Source organism: Megascapheus bottae, chromosome 2 (assembly GCF_031878675.1).
Source record: "Megascapheus bottae isolate mThoBot1 chromosome 2, mThoBot2.hap1, whole genome shotgun sequence".
NCBI lineage: Eukaryota > Metazoa > Chordata > Mammalia > Rodentia > Geomyidae > Megascapheus > Megascapheus bottae.
The window spans coordinates 86669015-86687868 of record NC_143510.1 but is presented as its reverse complement, the minus strand read 5'-3'; the positions used below and the strand labels follow the sequence as shown (position 1 = coordinate 86687868).

The following is an 18854-nucleotide window of genomic DNA, read 5'->3' as shown; positions in this document are numbered from 1 at the left end:
TACCAAATGCTTCTTCCCAGGGCATGGAGATCTGTACCCTCCATAAGGGCAGGAACTTAGTCATATTTACTACTGGTTCAAAATGATTTGGACAATGATTGACACGTTGTGGATGCCAGTTACTGCAAAGTAAGTGAATGGATACATGGATGGATGGGTGTACGGATGAATAACCTCTAACTGGCTCCCCATGAGGGATAGAAGAAGAATTCATCTTCTCACTTTACACATGAGTAAATTGGTAAATTGAGACTTGGAAAGCTTCAGTGCCTTGGAAAAAGTTTACATACATGGTGAATTGTTTATCTAGAGCTGACCACCTAGGTTCAGATTTCAGTGTTGACAGCTAGAAACCATGTAATTTTGGGCAATCTAACTTCACTGTTTTGTGGGTTTCTCAATAGTGAAATGCTGATGATAATTGTAATGCATATAATATATAATGATACTATTTAGAACTGTTCACCAGTTTCTGATTTTACCTCTTTACAAACACATAACACATCTATCTCTTCCATGTCATCACAGCCAGTATGGCTGAAGAAATGTGCCATTACTATGCAGAAACTCTTAGGAGTCCATGTGTGAACAATGCTATACTTTTCCCTGACATGAAATTTGAAAAAATTCCAGATGGAGATTGTACTATTAGCCTGGATCCTATAGTGAAAAGAACACAGAAAAGAATTCCCATGGATCCATAAGGAACACAGCATCAGTGACAAAGGAATCACTGAAAATGTATGATGGGGGTCACAGCCTAGCTGGACTGAGCCTGACTCTGTGTGTGTGTGTGTGTGTGTGTGTGTGTGTGTGTGTGTGTGCACCTATATGTGCTAAACTCAATGAGTTGAAGGAGCTAACATGTCTAGGTGTCGCTGATAGTGGGCACTGTAGAAGTACCTTCCATTTTGATTATTTCTTGGAGCTCAGGTTTCCTGAGCTATAACTATGATGTAAGTTCCCTGCATTTTGTTATTTCAAAATCCTCAGGGTAACACTATAGGGAAAGTGGAAAGGAACAGCAGAAGTCTTACTCCACCTCCCTGCCATGGGACATGATGGATGAATCAAGTCCATGTATACATATGTGAATATATATATATATATGCCAATTATAAATCAAGACCTACTCATCCTGATCTCTCTTAAAATTTGCCTCAACTGTCTTCCTTTGTGAGGCAGTCCCTTGCTGTCCCGTGGTTCTGCTTTGGTTACAAATTTTATACCAAGTCATAAATGCCTTAGCGTGGAGATTTAAGTGCTAATAATCTTAACATTCCTGATGTCTTATGATATCCATGGTGTGAAATAAAACCCAATCCAATTATTAAAATGCTTTGTAAGGATTTTAGAAATATGAGCACATAGAAGGCAGTAGAAGGTTGTGACAGAGGACATGGGCTTCAGAGCCAGCCTGCTTGGCTTCTGGTCCCACATGGGAATTTTCACATAATAATCCCAGTGGGATATTGTATAGATTAAATAATAGAATGTAGCAAAGAAACTTGCTGAGTGAGTCCTGACACATGGCATAGGTGTTCAACAAATGTTAGTTCCCGCTGTCTGAGCGTGCTGGTCCATTTATCACTGAAGATGCATTACAGCCATGCCAATCACTACCACTGATGAGCGAGCAAAGAGCCTCACGTGAAGATGGCTAAATTACAGAAACTTGGCAGGCCAGGAGGTATAAGCTATTTGATCTGAACAGTTTTTGTCCCCTTAGGTAACTCAGTTTCTCAGCTATCCTCATGCACAGAGTTTCTCCCCATGGCATCCATAAGAATAACAATAGAGCAGTCATAATTAGGGGAAAAGTAATAACCCTGAACAAACTGATCACACCATTATCTATTATTGAGTACACCATTATCTGTTATTTTCTGGGACAATAATAGTAATGGCTTTCATTCTTCCTCTTTTATTCTCGCCTTCGACTGAAAATTGGAAATCATACATGCAATTCTAGTTCCCACGAAAAGAATTTGAAAGCAAAGTGGAGATCAAACAAGGGTGGCCAGCCTCCTCATCATGGTTGGATACAAAGTACAGATTATTCTACACAGCACATAAAAAGAGTAGCCAGAATGTTCATTCTTCCAATTTAGATTAGGGACCCAGTGATTCCCAAATAGGAAATGACGTATGCCTTCTGTCTGTAGTCTTCCTTGCTTTGTAATGAAAATAGTACTAGTACCTAGGTCATGATTTTTGTAGGAAATTGGGTAATATATCTGTCTATATTTTATGCACACATATATAATAAGAACTCTTAGAGCTCAAAAAATGAATGAGATTCATATATTCTTAGAAGAGATCATGGAAGGAAGAAATAGGATTACTAATAATTATTATTTCAATTAAAAATGTTTTTGTTATATAAACTCTTTGGTCTTCACTACAACCAACCCCTTGAGGTAGTTCTACTGGATTAAAGTGAAATGACACATCCAGGATCACACAGCTAGCAAGTACAGCTAAGAAAGGAACTCTACTGGTTCAGTGCCAGATATCTCTGTTGCATTAAATCTATATTTATGTCTCTGAGAATGGAAATTGAATTTACCATTTAAAGAAAAAAAAAAACCTACCCTGGTCTAAGTAATTAAGCTCTTGATTTGCACTGCTAAAAAAAGGAAATAGGATCTCTCTCATACAAGTTATTTCTATTGGAGAACTGCTTCTTTTAAGCTTGTATGTGTATGTTTGTCCATAGAAGTATGTATCAGTAATAATATTGATCAGGTCTATATGTCTTTAATAAGCCTAAATATTTGGTTTGGTCTGACTCTTCTTTCTAGCTGGAAGCCATTTGAATTATGTAATTCAGCACCATGGACAAAGCCCAAGGACGGTGGAGGGGGGTGGTGAAGTTTTCTAAAGCTATGCTAAAAACAAAACAAAACCAACAACAGAAAAAAAAAAACCCAGCTTGGAACTGGCACAAAAATAGGCCTAAGAACCAGTGGAATCTAAACACCTAGTGCTATCTAATATTTGATAAAGGAGCCCAAAACACAGTCTCTTCAACAAATAAATGGTGCTGGCAGAATTAGCTATCCACATGCAGAAAAATGAACCTAGATCCTTACATATCACCTTGCACCAGAATCAATTCAAAATGGATATACCACAATGGAAGACCAGATACTATGAAAATATTGTAGGAAGGGATAGACCTTCTAGGCACTAGTCTAACTTCCTAGTTAGAGATCCAGAATCACAACAAATCAAAGAAATACTGGATAAATGAGATTGTATCATGCTTAAAAGTTTATAAATAGCAAAGGCTATCCAGATAAGCCCACAGAATGGGAGAAGATTATTTTACCAGGTATGCATCAGACAAGGGCCTAATATTCATAGTATATTTAGAGTTCAAAAAATTAACTTCCCCAAAATTAACCCTTAAAGAAGCAACAGTCCAATTCATAAATGGGCTAATGACTTATAGAGAGGTTTCTCAGAAGAAGTGAAAATGGCCAATAGACACATGAAGAATTGTTCAACAACTCTGGCTATAAATGAACAGTGGTCAATATAAAGAAAATGAATAATAATAGATGCTGGCAGGGATGTGGCCAAAAGGGAATTCTATTATGCTGTTGGTGGGAATGTAAACTTGTTCCTTTAAGAATTCGTGAAGATAGGCCAGGAGTTTGGCCTAGTGGTAGAGTACTTGCCTAGCATGCATGAAGGCCCAGGTTCAATTCCTCAGTACCAAATACATAGCAAAAAGCCAGAAATGGTGCTGTGACTCAACTGGTAGAGCTCTAGCCTTGAGAAAGTCCAAAGACAGTACCCAGGCCCTGAGCTCAAGCTCAGGACTGGCAAAAAAAAAAAAAAAAAAGAATTCATGAAGATAGTGTCACTATGGTTAAATGTGGTAAAGCAGTAACTTTGGGATGAAGAGCTCAGGGACAGTGCTCAGGCCCAGAATTCAAGCCCCATGACTGACAAAAAAAAGAAAGGAAGGAAGGAAGGAAGGAAGGAAGAAAAGCAAGCAAGCATTCATGAAAATCTGGTGTTTCAGATACACACACACACACACACACACACACACACACACACACACACACACAGACCCCTAGGTGTTAGAAAATTCTTAGGAAGAATTCCAGAAATTGGCAGACACAAGTCCCTGAGACAGAGAAAGAAATTTGAATCCACAGACACAGCTGAAGGCCAAAACTAGGCTCCTAAAGAAATGCGCCTGTAAAGAATCTATCTGGAGTACACAGTCAACACCACACAGAATTACTTTGTGCACCTTCAGTAACACAAGTGTGCTCTCCTGTGGCAATGCCTTAGAGAAGATAAGGAAGAAAGCCCTTATCTCCTCAGTCAGGAAGGTTTATTATCTTGCCATTTCCTGTTTTTTATATGTTTCCTAAGGTACTTGGAAAACATAAGTTAAAAATATGTTTCAAGGTTAGTTGGAAGAGAAACAGATCAAGTTGTTCCCCCCCCCCTGCAGTAGACATTGAATTTTGTTGACCTCCTTGAATAATTAGAATTCTTTCCGGCCTATCAGTGTTGATTAGATTTGATTCTGCCTAATTCTGCCATGCAGGCGAAGGTGATTCACTAGTGGGAAGCGTGTTAGCATTCTCTAAGGACATGCCTGATCTGGATGACATCAGCTTGTCTGGAAGATACATTTTCAGGAGACAATCCTCAGAGCTCATAAAAGGAAAACTTTCCGTTTGCTAGGCTTCTTAGTGTCATTCAATTAAAATAACAGAGAGACATCTTTGAAAGGGAAAGAATGGGCCTCAGATTTAATCAGTTGAATCTCTATTTATTTTACAAGTCAATGCAATCGTGTCCAAAAAAAAGGCTCCTTGGATGGAAACTAGGATCACTACATGTCTCCTCCAAGCAATCTATCAGTTTTGAGTGCCTACGAGTGGCAGAGTCATATACTATTCTTCTTATCCTGTCTCATTCACAACCTCTGTGTGTGTGTGGGGGGGGGTGAGGACCCTCCCTGGGGAATTGGATGGACCAGTGCAGAAGAGTAGGGCTGGGCAGGGAGTGAGGTGGGGCAGGAAGCAAGGCACCTGTGATAAATTCACCTACAGTGCTTAAATGCAAAATAATAGTAACAATAATAATAGAAATTCCCCCCACAGATGTACCTAAGGATCTTCTCCTCTCTAACAAAGTAATTCTTCATCTACCCTAAATATTAAAAATTAAAAATGATATTATTTGGAGTAAGTAGATCGGGCCTCAATTCCTTCTCCATCACCTCACATCTTCACCTTACACAGTGATAGTTATTTCACCCAATAATGGCCTTTATTCTGTCCTGGCAAAGATTCCAAGTAGCAACTTGAGTTAGAAGACAGAGAAGCACGTGTTTCATTAGTGGTTCATAATAGTGCAGGCCATAGCCGCGATCTGGGTTTAAATCCTGGCCTGTCCACTCGTCTGAGTGATGTTAGGAAAGTTACTTAAGGGTCTTGAATACTGCATCTATGAAATGGGAAGACTAAAAATAGTTCATGGTATATTGTGATAATTAACAATATTAATCTGGGATTAGCCTTTAGAACAATATCTGACACATAACAAGGGCTCAGCCAATATCCAAGGACATTCCAGGCAGATGCTAAGTAGTCCAGGCCCTGGGGAAGGTTACCTTTATTACTTCACAATGGAAAGCCAAAGAAATGTTTGGTCCTTTAACCAAATGTAAGATTTCTCCTCTGTAAAACTTGCTTTTCATCTTTCCATGTTTTCTCTCTCTCTCTCTCCGTCTTTCTTAAGATTTTCCCTTGCTTTGATGGTAGTTCATATTCTGGTCATACTTGCAGGTGAAAAATTGAATTCAAAGTATTTCCATGGTGTATAATGGAATGGAAATGTATAGAAGGAGAAAGAAGTGAAAAGGGGTCCTAGGGAAGGAGGAGGTTCTGGCTTCAAAGAACAAGAATAAGAAGAGGAGGACGAAGACACAAATCCTGGCCTTGGGCTAGACTACTCAACATTCGTATCTGCTAAGCTAGGGCACGGCAGATTCAGACAGTCACACTGCTTTCCTGTGACATGAGTCCAGAGAACAGAAACACTTGCCTGAGTCCCAGGGTGAGTAGGTAGGGTGAGTAGGTAATGGATCTGGAAGAGCCAAAAATTGAGAAGAGAGGAGCCAGGAAGAAAGCTTGCCGTCGAAAGAAGCAGGTCTGAAACCCTGGTGCTCTCATGGAAGATGGTTATAATTACCACCTGCATGGCTGTGCTGTGTCCCAAAGATAACAGTCCTCAAAGCCTCACAAAAACAAGAGGATACTTATTAGCCCAATTATGGTCCCTGTTTCTATATCCTCTATCCCACACTCACTGAAGGACTTTGTTTGTACTGGTCCTCCTGGGGCTTGAACTCAAGGACTAGGTATGTTCCCTGAGATTTTTTTGTTCAAGACTAGCACCCTACCACTTAAGCCACAGTTCCACTCTTGGCTTTTGGGTGGTTAATTAGAGATAAGAATGAACCATCTCTTCTGCCGAGGCTGGATTTGAACCTTGATCTTCAGAACTCAGCCCCCTGAGTAGCTAAGATTACAGATGTGAGCCACTAACACCCGGCTTTTATTAAAGAACTTAAAAAAATAACTTGTTCAGGATTTAGTACAAGTTGGGCTTGCTGTTCCAGTTCCTAGGGTTTTTGTGATATAAATCCACAGGTGAGAGAGAATGGGGGTGTGTGTTGAAGGAAGTCTGATGAGCAGCGTGGATCCCTTTGATTGGTCTTCATGAAAGCCAGGCATTACTTGAAATTCTTTTAAAATTATTCTTGTGACAAAAGACTTTTAAAAATATGATTATGAATGTACGGAGTAGTCAGAAGTCCCCTTCCCAGAGTTGTGTAAGTGCACGCTGGCTTTATCACTTCTGCCTCATTCATAGATTGAGAACACGACTACCACCGAAGAGTTGTTGGTGAAGGCAGGTGAGGGGGAAAATGCCAGCAAAGTCTATTTAAATTTGGGAATGGAGCTTAAAGAGAATAAAACAAAATCTTCCATCTTTTTTTTCTGAACAGAAATAGGGCACATGTCATCACCTCACCCCCTCCCATCCCCTACAAGGGGAAATGCCAGCCAATAGATGTCCTGCTTAAATTGGATGAGAGTTGACACGATGCTTCCCTCTTTAGGGAAATGATGAACTGTAATGATAGGAAATGTGAATCCTTGAGACAGCTGCAGGATAAAAACTGGCCTTCTCTCTTGCATAGGAATGTTTGTGCTAGCTCATCATCATATGGGAGGCTTCTCATGGGACTTCCCAGACCAGTATAACCTTGGACAATCTTCGCTCCTGTGAGCTTGGTCAAAGAATTGATGAGAGAGTATCTTTTGGAGTTATAAATTGTGGCCTGAGGTGGTGTATGCTGAACTATGCTGAACTTGGATTTGGTGTTGAGATAGAATCAAAGGTTACTTGATAAGAGAATGAGCTCATGCCCAGCTGACAAGTGACCCACCCACATTTCCCCAGGACTCCTCAGTGTAGGCCTTAATACATCCCTTATGTACCTACAGGGAATATAAGTAAAGCGTTTGTGCCTTTGCATACCTTCACTGAAAAAGTCTTTGTTCTAAGTAACTCATGGTTCTTCTAAGGTTTATCTTCTAGCTAGAATTTGGCAACTATGAGCTACATGCAGCACAACTCCATATTCTCACTTTACCGGCCAACAGAGACAATGAGTCAACTTTCCACACACTAGTCAATCAGGGATGATTTTTTAAAAAATGTCTACAGAAAGTTCTGTCTAGACCAAAATAAAGAAGTGAAGTATATACCTGAAAACAGTATGTCTGCATTTAGAAACATCAATGATTGCTAGGTACTGGTGGTGACTAACACATATAATACTGTCTACTCAAGAGACTGAGATCTGAAGATTACAGTTCAAAGCCAACCCAGGCAGAAAAATTTGTGCAACTCTTATCTCCAGTTAACCAGCAAAAAGCCAGAAATGGATGTGTAGCTCAAGGTGGCAGAGTGCTACCTTGAGCACAAAAGCTCAGGGACAGCACACAGGCACTAAGTTCAAGCCCCACGAATGACAAAAAATGAAATAGAGACAGAGACAGAGAGGCAGAGAGAGAGAGACAGAGACAGAGAACAGACTGAATATAAATTGTGTCTAAATGCTTTCCACATCTCTACATCAGAGAACCCGACATAGACGTGATGGTACGCTTATCACTTACTTGTGAGGTGATGACAGCGATCCTATCCTAGGATGAGGAGATCAGAGTTGACCTCCTGGCTCTGCCACAGAATGGAGTTTTGACTGAGGATCTTATCTAGGCCTCACCAAACCATCTCAAATGAAAAGTTTCTACTTCCTGAGTTTTCTCCAGCTCTGATGCTGATTTCACCCACAGAGTTGGCATTCGGTCTTAGAAACCAACCAGGTAGTTTTTCCTTGGAGTATCTTGGCTGGTTTGTTTACCTCCTGATGCAGGTGCTGTTTTGATTGCCTGGCAACATGGTGACAGAGAGTGCTGGTTCCTGGAGGATCCAGGAATGAATGAGGTGAGCAGTGGCCACAGCCAGAGTGGTGCACTACAGAAGACAGAACTCCACCTGTCCTAAATGTGCCTTCCCCATCTGCTGAAAGTGCAGTCTGAGGATATCTTGAAGGGAAGGAGAAACAATTTCCATTTTGAAAGTGACAGAAATCTTTACATACAATTTGTCCATAAGCAGGAAATTTGTCGCAAAAATCACCAGCACAGGTGTATTTTAGTACTGCTTAGAAAAAAAATCTCCCTCCATGTAAAAAAGAATTCTACCTTCCATTAAATACATATCACATGCTCCACCTTGCAAAACAATTGATGCTCAGGATAACGCTAGAAGGCAAGAGCTGAAGTTAGCAGGTCAAGAAAGCTTGAGAATGGCCAAGATCAGCAGTTCTGACACAATGCAGATCTGGATTCAGTTCTTGTCTCTGTCATTTAGAGATGGTGTGACTCTGAGTGCATTTCCTAGAGTCTCTGAAGTTCATTTTTCAGCATACAGAATGGGGATGTTCTGACCTATCTCAAACTGTCAATGAGAGAGTTAAATAATATAATGGAATCTAAACACTGAGGTTGGCATATAAGTGAGTAGTTAATTATTCTTACCAATTGGTGTTGCCTAGAGTAACATACACCGCCTAAGTGGTGAGTCCAGGGTACAAATCCAGGTTTCTCGTGATTCCAAGGCAGCATTTTGCCACGACTTCACAATTCCTCTGAGAAGAAAATGCTTAAGAAAAGTGTTCTTTCAGCTAGGTACCAGTGGCTCACGCCTGTAATCCTAGCTACTCAGGATGCTGAGATCTGAAAATTGTGGTTCAAAGCAAGGCCAGACAGAAAAGTCCCCCATGAGACTCTATCTCCAATTAACCAATCAGAAAGTGGCACTGTGGCTCAAGTGGTAGAGTGTTAACCTTAAGCACAAACAGGCTCAGGGACAGTGGCCAGGGCCTGAGTTCAAGAGCCATAGACGACAACAACAACAACAGCAACAACAACAAGGAATATGTTCTCTCAAAGACCACATATAAGGCACTGACTAATGATGGTGAGAGTTGTACCCAACTTTGATACAGTGTTTTATACACCAAGTGGCAGACACTTTCTTCTGCATTCTCTTGCAGAATATGAGGCTCATTCATCCAGTGTCTTGGTGATACGATGCTTATGTCTAGACAGAGATGGTTTTAAAGAAGCAGCTGTCTGCCTAAGGAAGTCAGTCTCTGGTCTTCTTCCACAGGCTTGAAGTTCAAGAGCTGGGCCTCCACCCATAGAGCAGGGGAGCCAGCCCAAGGAGAAGGCATCCCTGACAGCTGCTGGAACTCATCATCAAGGCTTAGAAGGTTGAGGTGCATCCGTCAGCTGTTCATTCTCCCGTGTTTATTCTGCCCAGCATCAAAGGCTGGAAACATCTGTGTGTCTCGTGAATCTAGCACAGAGGTACCACTACGCAGTCAAGGATGGGGGATCTATGCAGAATCCATTCACACTGTGCCAAGTGTCCCAGCCAGGTGCCTTTTCCCAGCATACATCCTACCATGCAAAGGTAAAAGTTTTCACCTCAGTTGTTACTTGCCTCTGCCTAGAATAGCTGTACTGAATGGAATCATAGAAATCCTCTCTTTTATGTGTCAGTCACTCGAGAAAGTAGTTTTAAAAAAAGAATCCCTTCTCTCCTTCTTCTCCTTCCTTTTACTCCTCTCTATTTCTATTCTTCTCTTCTCTCTCTCTCTCTCTCTCTCTCTCTCTCTCTCTCTCTCTCTCTCTCTCTCTCTCTCTCTCTTTCTGTACACACACACACACACACACACACACACACACACACACACGCCCCTTGCTGTGGCCCCTGAGCAAGAACAACTCCAGGTAATTCTAGAGCACTGGAGAATGCAGTTAGAAAATCACTGATGAAGTCTGACCCTTCTCTCTACCGAGTGGGAACAGAGAAGGAATAGATGCACTTTAACACCACATTGCATGTGACAAGATCACATGAAACCTTTGTATTCCCTTAATCACAAAGAAACACCCACTGCATCTGCCTCTTTGAAGAAGGCCTGTGAAGACCTAGAAACTTATTTTTTCTGGTTGTCAAGGCAATCCTTTGTAACATCAGCAAAAAATACTCTTGTAACCAACAAGCAAACATACAACTCCAGAAGCCTTCAGCTCAGAATCTATCTCGGCCTTAGGCCAAGACATGTTCCATAAAAGCCATTCCTTGAAAATTCTGGGTAAGAACCACAAATAATACAAAATTCTCACCATTCCCCTCATTTAACCAAGTCTCAGAGATTAAATGAATTGCCTCACAAATCAATATTTTCAAAATTGCTCTAATGATACCTTCACCATCTTCCTAAACTTTTTGAGTCCATATAAAAAACAGGTGACACTGAAAAGTTCTATTTACATCTTTCATTGGCCTTTTTGACAAAACTCAACATTTGTCTGCTTTTGTATCTGACCATATCCATTTTCAAATCCAGCAGTTCAGTTCAGTTTTTTTTTGCCAGTCCTGGGGCTTGAACTCAGAGCCTGAGCACTGTCCTTGGGCTTTCTCAAGGGTATTGTTCTACCGTTTGAATCACAGCACCACTTCTGGACTTTTCTACAAATATGGAACTGAGGAAATGAACCTGGATCTTCATGAATTCTAGGTAAGCACTTTACCATTAGGCCAAACTCCCAGCCAAGCAGTTCAGTTTTAACCATCAAGATTTAAGGCACTATGATAAATAGTTTTTTTCCATATATTTTTATTGTAATTAATAGAAGGGTTGCATTATATTCACCAGATAGAAGGCGCATTACTTCAGAAACATTTATAACCTTTCTCATGTCTTGGTCCCCATTTCCCTTCCCCCTGCCTCTCATCTTGTTTTCCCCCCTTCCCTATCTGATTTCAAATAACCAAATACACATATATACAATATATCAGATAACAAGCTGAAATACTGTAACAGTATGAGATAACCACAGGACAGCAAAAGAGATGAGAAATAACATAGTACATTAAGGACAACAATCACTCATTATATGGCTTTTGTTTCTATATCCTGGAGGTCCTTCCATTTAGCGTCATTCTATAGGGCCTTATGTATCTAGGTTTTGTTTTATTGTAAATCTCTGCTAGGAGAGCCCAAGGTTTCTACTGATTATGACAAATGAGGGAAACCATTGAGCCTATGTTCCTTTGAGTCTGGATTACTTCATTTAATATGATTTTTTCTACGTCTTTCCATTTCCTTACAAATGGGGTGATGTTATTCTTTCTGACAGAAGCACAGAATTCCATTGTGTATAAATACCACATCTTGTTGATCCACTCATCAACTGAGGGGCATCTGGGTTGGTTCATATCTTTGCTATGATAAATAGTGCTGCAGTGAACATCGTTGTGCTAGTGGATTTAGTATGTCCTTGTTTCTGGACGATTGGATAAATGCCAACTAGTGGAATTGCTGGGTCATAGGGGAGCTCTATGTTTAGTCTTTTGAGGAACTGCCATACTGCTTTCCATATTAGTTGAACCAGTTTGCACTCCCACCAACAGTGTAGTAGTGATCCCTCCTGGCCACAGGCACCATGATAAATACTTAAGAGAGAAATATTTAATCATACACCTAAAGTATCCCGAACCAGGACCAAAATTCTAGTAAAAGCTCTGTCACTCACTAACTGTGCAGGTTAGATGAGAAAATGTATGCAAAAGCATTTAGCAAATTATGAAATTTGCATATAAGAAGGCTTTGGCAGTTTTGTTATGATCCCAATTTGCTCACTTTTTTAGATCTGTTAAGAATAGCAGACCTGAGTTCTTTTCAAAAGATAACTATAGTCTTTTTCTTTAATAAAAGGGATTTGAACTCATAGGCCTCACACTTACTGGGCTGGCACTCAACCCCCTGAGCCATAACATGAGCCATGTTTATTCCTGGTTATTTTTGAAATAGGGTCTCATTTCCTTCTCAGGCACGCATCTGAGCTTAGTCTTCTGGTCTTTGCTGGGAGTAGAGACACACACCACAGCCAGCATCCACCCTCTGTGGAGAAGGAACCTTCCCGAATGGGCCTGGGCAGGTCTGTAACTAGGATCCTCAGCCTTCTATATAGTTTGGGATGACTAACACACACACACCGTTGTACCCAGCCATGGATTTAGAAGGGGTCTCCAGATTTTTCTTCATGGACTGGTCTTGAACCATGAGTCTCTGCTTCTGTCTTCCATGTAGCTAGGATTATAGGCATAAGCCACTAACACCTGGCTTTCAAAATTAACTACACAATTTCAATTTGACTACCACCATCCTGTGGAGTTGGATTTCTTACTGGGTAGGGATGGAGCATTGTGTGTGTGCATTCATAGGTGTTCAAATTCCTGTGCTACATTGTTCCCTTCGGGACAGGGTTATATGATCCAATATGCTTTCTTTCATTCCTGCATTCCTCAGGATATTGGTTAAAAGCAAGAGGAGTAATTTAAGTATTTAACATAAAAAGGGAGTTTAGTAGAAATGGGAGAGAGGTGGCTGGAAGACTAGACTTGAGAAACCGGCAGACACAGAGGCTGTTGTAAAGGTTGGCTAATAAGATTCATGACCACACAGTCCAGCCTCTACAAGATAGTACTCCTGCCCTTTTCACTGGTGTCAGCCTCTTGTCCAATCCCTTTCTTCTTTTTGTCGCTTTTGGAAAAACTGAGTCCCAGGAGGCAGCATTCAATAGGCTGAACTTCAATGATGCCTCCCCTTAAGGATGCTGGGGTGAATATGGAGGTGGGAGTTGGAGATGTGAAAGGAACTTCTGGGAATCAGCAAGTCTTCATGCAATAATAAAAATAATCCTCTGAGATAGGGAGGTGCTAGCCAAAATACACGTGTTTCCTAGGAAGCTACCTTTGTGTCCTCTTCTCACTTTGCTGATAAAGATCCAGTAGAGTTACTGAATGACTTAATGTCAGATCTTCTGGCTCCCAATGCAACATTTCCCCCTCCTACACGGCATCCCATGATTTATAAAATCATGTTCTATTTCTCTAGCTTTAGACAATAACAGGTAGAGGAGATGGGAACAGCTCTCTACAGAGAGTATCTGTTCTCAGGCTCTTTTCATTACATGAGCTGGGGACATAAAAATAAATAATGCTGGATACCGCTGACCTCCAACACATGATGGAATCTCACTATAGTAAAAGTCCTGTGATATATACTGGGAACAAGCTACAATACATTGAATTTTCAATAGAAACCATTAAGCTCTCCTACATCTAATTACCATTTTCCCCTCATTTATAGTGCAATAAAAATAATTTACCATGCCATAATTTGCCTGTTTTCCCATCTTCAACCTCTATCACAAACCTTGTTTCCTCTTTTCTTCTTTCCGTAGGCCCGAGAGTAATGAAGCATTGGAGATTTATATACCCAGAGCCTCTCCTTTTTCCCCAAGCAATTTCCCTGTGCATATGTGAAAAACATTTAACAAAAACCCTATTATTATAACTCTGAATGTTATGCTTGAGAGGTGGCTTAGTGGGAGTTTGGCTGAAGGAAGCAGGAAAGTGGTGACAAGGATGGGTGGGACAAATGCCATTGAGGATGACTCTGGTTTTCTATATTGAATTTTCCTTGATCTTTTTACTCCTTACTATTATCCCCATCCAATCAGAACACACACTGAGAGAAAAAGTCTTTGGAAAATATAAGAAAAGGGATAACTCTGGCTCATACATGTATTTGATTTCGTGTGATGGCATTGGCCTACTTTGACTTAAAAATAATGAATTACCGGTATTAAAAAATACTTGATCTGAATTGAACAAAAATAAGAACATCTTTTTCTCTCATAGATGGAAGTTAGATCTAATTTATAAATATATAATATAAACATATACAGAGCCATGTGCTTATGTACATGGATTTACCAACTGAACTGTGGTTATGCAGGGGTAAATTTCAATAGTATAACTCCTTTGTCTAACATACAGTCTAAGAAAATGAAGCTGGAATATGAGGCAGGGGTCTCAGACAGAAGGGTTAAACCAAAGAAGAGGGGGAGAATGCAGTCATAGTACTTAGTGTACATACGTAAAATTGAAACTGGTAACAGGATTGAGAGAGAGGGACAAAGAGGATTATCCAAGGAGTGATGCTGCTCAAGATCCACTTCACTGGCAAACTGACATGCTAAATTGAAAACCCTTTGTTCACCTACATAAAGATATTAGAAACTAGGTGAGCTCCCCCGCCCTGCAGAAGTCAGAGCATCTGGCAAACTCTAGGTCTATTAACCCATCTGGCAAAAATCAGAGCTCAATATGTCTGTCCTGTCCCCTGTCAATGTGCACCTTAGTCTGCCAGACACCACCCCACCCTTCCTGTCTTTTTGTAACCTTCCAACTTCACTTCCAGTAGTGATGCCATCTAAGTTTACCAATTCATTAAAGGGCAGAAAGTTGCTTAAAGCAGGCAGAGCAAGAAAAGAGAAGGGAAGGGAAAGGAAAAAAGCAAAATAGACTCCATAGAGAGTGTCTCTAAGATGGGGTCCAATGGAATCCTCACTGAAAGCATTTCTTGTAAGGCAGGGGCTTCTTCCCAGGGAGTTGTGATTGCCTGATGACTTGTGCATGTAACACCCAGGCTCTTTTCATTGGTTGACTGTGATTCCAAGACATTATTGGAAGAAGCAGCAGTAGCATGACCGGCTACCTGTTGTCTGCCACACTTTATGTCTTTTTTTTTTTTAATGCCTGCGTACCTGAGGAGGCCTAACTCCCCCTCAGCACCATCACAGGCCCTTTAGTGCCACAGTAAGCCAAGAGTCTCACTCCATCTTTGTCACTGAGCATAGGTGTCTTTCCCAGGGTGTTTATGGTTTTGTGAGAAAGGCAAGAGGAGAATGTGCTCCATTTTGGCGACAGCAGTGTGACCCCACGGATGGGAAGCTGCACACATAGGAGACATTCTTCACTGCCTCTTTCCTCATCCTCTAAATCCAATCCATCACCTTTGTGCTGTACATCATTATGTCTTGTCTGGCTTTCTCCAACATGGGCCCCTCTACCCTGATCCCTTGAGCTGAACGGTGCTCCTCCCCGAATTCCCACATGGAAACCCTGCCAGCAGAGTCTGGGGTCACTTTAGCTCCTCTTCATCTGCTGCTGAAGTGCACGTTCCACTCGATTTGGCACACCTGGCCATCACCAGAGCTGCCCGTGCTGGCCTCAGCCACAGGCATCTGTTCCTGCTAGGTCAGCAATGCTCTCCCCAGCCCTGGAATTGCTCTGCCTTTCCAGTCTTGATTCAAGTGTCACAAATGGCCGGGACTGACCATCCAGGGCACAGCAGCGCCTGCCCCGCCCCCCCCCCCCCAGTGTTACAACAACCTGCCATTACCTTCTGTTTGCGTGGATGTGACCTCTTCCCTCCTGCCCCACAGGGGAGCAGCAGTGTCCTGTCCTCTGCAGCATTAGGTGCTGCTGGATACATTTGCCTACAAGGGGGGTGGCTGTCTTCTAAAAGCACCGCCCGAGGCCTGGAGAGTGCCTTGCCTGTCTCATAACTGGTTTCCAAGGTCATTGCACTCCTCGCACTCCCGGAGGGGCGTCGGGAAGCTCCAGGGATGGAGAACTATTGCCTCCCTTGGCCACCGGAGGCCTCTGAGAGCTCCCGGAGTCGACAAGCAACTTTTCCAGCCAGGAGAGGCGAACGCTGCGGATTGGCCGAGAGCCTCGGGGGGCGTGGCCTTGGGGCGTGGCCTCGGCGCCTGAGCCAATGAGAGGCCGCGGCGCGCGGGGGCCGCCGGGCGAGGCGTCCGGCACGGAGCTCTCCGCGGCTGAGCGCTGCTTCGCCTCAGCGCCTCGGCCGGGTCCCCGTGGCAGGTGCCGCGTCGCCGGCACCCGCACCCCCTCTGCGTGAGGTAAGCCGCGCGCCGCCCCAGAAGTAGACGTGGTCAGGGTTTCTGGCCGTAGGGAGGCCCCATGCCAACTCAAAGCTGCTGGTGTGAGTGCTGGCTCCTGGCTGCGTCTCCCGCAGCTCCGGCTGGGCGCCTGCGGGTTGTCAGGTGGGGGGACCCGGGAAGCCAGACCTGGAGCCGCGGGGCCCCTCTCCTCCGCCGGCCGGCTGCTGCTGCCAGGCCCCGGTCCGCGACCCTCCGAGGGCAGATCGACGTGTGAGGAGGAGGACTGCCCGTGGGTGGCCACCGGAGCCAGGTCGTGGCTCCACCCGGAGCTCGCGGGGAGCCGGGGACCGCGGCAGCCGGGTCTCTGCTGGGCTCCGGCCGCCCTCGAATCTGCCCTGGGTCTGCGGAGTCCTCAGGACCTGTTGCCCTGGGGAGAGGGGGCCGACAGAGCGCAGGGGTCAGATTTTTCCACGTTCAGCTCTCCTAGGGATCAGGAAGACAGGTCCGTGGGTTTCTGGGTACCACAGGAGCAGAGATGCGCTCAGGATACAGAGCCTGGAGTCTCTTCCTGTAGGAGCTCTTTGGCTTCAGCTGAGCGCCCTGCTCTGTGCTAAACCCCAGCGACAGGTAGACAGGTGTTGGGGGAGAATTCCTGTCGATAAGAGGGATAACGGTTATGGTGTAGGGAAAAGTGGAGGACAGGAGGTGGAGTGGAGGAGGTGATCTCTGAGTGGAGACTTGGAGGAGTAGGAAAAGCTTTGCTAGAATGACAGCTGGCGTGTGTGTGTGTGTGTGTGTGTGTGTGTGTGTTGGCTGATGAGTTAGCAAGAATTCTAGGTAGGCTGGTGAATGTAACTGTAACCCCTCTATACATTACCCCTACAATAAAAAATAAAATAAAATACAAAATAAATTCTGGGTAGGTTTTTGTTGTGTGGAATTGAAGAGTGGAACATGTCCTGTGTCCTAAGCCAGGACATCTGGTAATCCGGTAGGAAGGACCTGGTCTTGTGGGTAGATGGGCTGCAGCCAGACCAGCAGCTTTGGGACATTTAGAAGCTTGTTCTAAATTGAGACTTTCATCAGCAAGCTGGGAAGTAGGCAACGCTGGTCTTTGGGAGACCTGGCTACAAGTCCTTGGGTACCTCTTTCTGCCTTTCAGTACCCATTGTCTGTTGTTGATGACAAAGTTCTGCAGATTGATAGAGCAGAAAGAACACAGGCTCACTGGAAGTCAGAACAGAGAGCCACATTAGCTAGAAAGCTTGCAGATGGGATCAATCTTCCCAACTTGCATTTTCTGAGTTAAAAGGAAATCATTGTGCTTATCTGTCATGGGTAGGATTCCCTGGGAAAAGATCAGAGGTGCTGAGATTTATGAGAGGTTAATTTACTCCTCAAGTGAGCATGCAGTGAGAAGAAGCAGAACTGGACATGGATGGGAGTGGATCCATGATTCACTCCAGTATGGGTCAGGAGCCTCAGTGTATCACTGAAGCAGGGGCCCAGGCCTTTGAAGAGTCATGTTGATCTGCCAGAGAGGGCAGACTGTCTGCAGGAAGGGCATCTAAATTTGGGGCCTAGTCTCAGCAGCTGCCTGTAGAGGCAGTAACATGCGTCTTGGTATTGGAAGGGCTGTCCCACTACCCATAGGATGGCTTTGTGAAGTGAATTCGATCTCTGTTCTATGCTAGGTGAATGGGAAACATAGAGAAAGGGCTCCTTTCTCTCCCCTTGTCATTTCTTGACTGTATCTGAACATGAAATTTGAAGCTTGAGTACACCAAGTTTTGTGAATCACCACCACCAAGAACAATAATATAATAAAACAACCTCAGTGACTGGGGTTCCCATTACTTAGGGTGTGATATGTGGGTGCTTCCTTTCCTTGTTGTCTGGTGGTACTTTTATTCTCCTTTTACAATCAGCTCAATCTTTTAAAAAACCCAACATAGTCCCTGTTCCTTTGCCATAAAATAGTGATGATAACCACCAGCCACACACTATGATTCGATTCACTTTATGAAAAGTTTTCCTTGATGAACTGGCTCATTCATTTATTTGTCCACTTACTAATTCCATCAGTCTGTGCTGATATCTCCCAAATGATAAGAATTGGCCTAAGTTTGGGGATACAATTGCTGGGAGGGAGGGAGGGAGGGAAGGAGGGAGGGAGAGAGAGAGGGGAAAAGGGGAGAGAGAGAGGAGGAGGAGGAGGAAGAGGAGGAGGAGGGAGGGAGGGAGGGAGGGAGGGAGGGAGGGAGGGAGGGAGGGAGGGAGGGAGGGAGAGAGAGAGAGAGAGAGAGAGAGAGAGAATGAGAATGTCTTGATTCTTCAAAAGACAACATTGAAGTGTGAAATAGTACATTGAATACCCAGGATGTGGCAGAGGATAATAAGCTC

At 43.3% G+C, this 18854-nt stretch overlaps 1 protein-coding gene across 1 annotated transcript in view; it reads left to right on the top strand.

Annotated features, from left to right (window-relative positions):
• Positions 1-16420: 16420 nt before the first annotated feature.
• Positions 16421-18854, top strand: part of Syn3 (synapsin III) — a 358286-nt gene continuing 355852 nt past the window's right edge. The window contains exon 1 of the mRNA XM_090328587.1: positions 16421-16469. The gene's annotated coding sequence lies outside the window, so the exon portion shown is untranslated. The remainder of the gene's footprint in view (positions 16470-18854) is intronic.